The sequence below is a fragment of the Octopus bimaculoides genome, chromosome 3 (genome assembly GCF_046866305.1).
Source record: "Octopus bimaculoides isolate indiv1 chromosome 3, ASM4686630v1, whole genome shotgun sequence".
NCBI classification, from domain to species: Eukaryota; Metazoa; Mollusca; class Cephalopoda; order Octopoda; family Octopodidae; genus Octopus; species Octopus bimaculoides.
In genome coordinates this window covers 126,520,076-126,522,575 of record NC_142930.1, presented here as the reverse complement: position 1 = coordinate 126,522,575, position 2,500 = coordinate 126,520,076, and the positions used below count along the sequence as shown (strand labels likewise).

General features: G+C 41.5%; 1 long non-coding RNA gene across 3 annotated transcripts in view; it reads right to left on the bottom strand.

Moving 5' to 3' along the window:
- LOC128247405 (uncharacterized) overlaps positions 1-2,500 on the bottom strand; it is a 56,344-nt gene that overhangs the window by 5,269 nt on the left and 48,575 nt on the right. The window lies entirely within an intron of this gene.

The window sequence follows — 2,500 nt, the reverse complement described above, 5'->3', positions numbered from 1 at the left end:
CTTTTTATAGATAAGATACACATTCCAGTGGCCACACATAGCTCATTTCATTCTCTCTTTTCTCACTCTTTCATTCTCTGTATCTGTCTGTCTGTCTGTCTATCTCTCTCTCATACACACACACACACATACAGATACGCGCACAAGCACATATAGACACACACACACACACACACATACGTCACACACACACGCATACGCATACAGACACACACATACACATACAGACACACACACATACACACACTTTCTCTCTCTCTGCATATGCGTGCGCGCGCGCGCTTTCCCTCTTGGCTTTGGTGGTTAATGTATTCAGCTCTCGTTCATAAGGTAGTGAGTTCGATACCCGACGGTGCGTTGTGTCCTTGAGCAAGTCACTTTATTCCACGTTGCGCCAGTCCACTGAGCTTGCAAATAAGAGTTGTACCTGTATTTCAAAGGGCCAGTTTTGTCACACTTTGTGTCATGATGAATCTCCTTGAGAACTCCGTTAAGTGTACACATGTCTGTGGAGTACTCAGCCACTTGCATGCTAATTTCACGAGCAGGCTATTACAATGATCGGGTCAATTGGAATCCTCGTTGTCATAACCGGCGGAGGGCCAGACGAAGAGGTGTGTGAAGGCGCATGGCATAGTGGTTAGGGTGTTGTACTCACGATTGCAAGGTCGTAGTTTCGATTCCCAGACCGGCGGTGCATTGTGTTCGTGGGCAAAGCCCTTCATTTCACGTTATTCCAAGCCAATCGCCTGTAAATGTATAAACTGGCGACGGACCGACGCTCAATTCAGAGGGGATGCTTGCCTGCCTGCCTGCCTGCCTGCCTGCCTGCCTGCCTGCCTGCCTGCCTGCCTGCCTGGCCGGCGGGGTAGCATCATTCGAAAGCTAAAACAATGTGAGGAAGCACATCGTAACCAGCGGTGTATAACTGGTCGATACAGTGACATAGTGTTACAGTGTTATGTGTGCGTGTGTATGTATCGAATACGTGTATGCGTGCGTGTGTATGTGTACATGTAGGAGTTGTGAACGGTTTCCCTTGGTATTATTCCACATCTCTTTTAAGGCGGCAAGCTGGTGGAATCGTTAGCGTGCTGGACGAAATGCTTAGCGGTATTTCGCCCGTCGCTCTGAGTTCAAATTTCGCCGAGGTCGACTTTGCCTTTCATCCTTTCGAGGTCGATAAATTAAGTACCAGTTGAACATTGGGGGTCGATGTAATTGACTCCTCCCCTCCCCAAAAATTGCTGCCCTTGTGGCAAAATTTGAAGCCATTATTCTACATGTCTTTCCCACCTCTCTCTTTCCTCTCTTTATGTCTCCGTATTTCTCTTCCTCATTTTTCATTCTCCCTCTCTTAGTTTTGAAGCTTTACACACGCCAGGAAATGTACATAAACGTTTATCTCAAGCAGACAGCTAAACATTGGCATATATCTTTAATTTCCTGCGTCTGCGATAAAACAGGTGAAAATCTCACCTATTTTCGAAATCAAAACATGAACTACATATACATTTATATACCTACTTACGTATATATATATATATATATATATATATCATGTTAAAACACATTCGTTATTTAATTATAGTATATTATTTTATTACATAGGCACAGTGCCAAACATTTTGGAGGAGGAGCTGGTAGATTATATTTAAGCTTAATATTTGACTGGTATTCTATCTTATCGACTCCAAAAGGATAAACGGCAAAGTTAGCTCCGGCACGATTTGAACTCAAAATGGAAAAGAAGCGAAACATACCAAAAATAATTTTTTCCAAGGCTCGAACGTTTTTGCCAATCTAACAGCTCCTTAAAATGCTAAGTTAGTATATAAAGTATATATACAGAATGTTTGTGTGCACGCGCGGTACGGACTGCCATGTTGGCTTGGCGATAACTTTTAATATCCAGTACCGCTGCCGTAGTCTCTTTTAGAGAGACTTAGAAATATTAATATTTCTATTCTTGAAAACCAGTGGATGTTTCCACTGAATTTAGGTAAATAATACTTCGTACAGACGGTCAGTAGCGACGCTTGCTAGGTTCGGCTGCTCTACATTGATAAGAGGCAATACCTCGAAACTAGTCTGTAAATGCCAGAGCAGCAAGCGGAAGCAGCTGACCTCCCCTGTTCGAAGGTTATAATGGACACAGATTCGTGTGTCACATAGCTAGCTAGAGACGATGGCCTACTGGAGCTAATTAACGGCAGCATTCGTCCTTATTTTTTGGACTGCCATGTTGGCTTGGTGATAACTATTATATATATATATATATATATATATATATATATATATATATATATATATATATATATATATATATATATATATATATATATATATATATATATATATATATATACATACATACATACATACATACATACATACATATAGTGACATCTAGCAAAGCCAAGCTATTCCAGACTGATGAAGTGCAATTACTCTGGAACTAGTCTCTGGACGCTGGCTTTGTTGGGTGAAAGTGCTTATC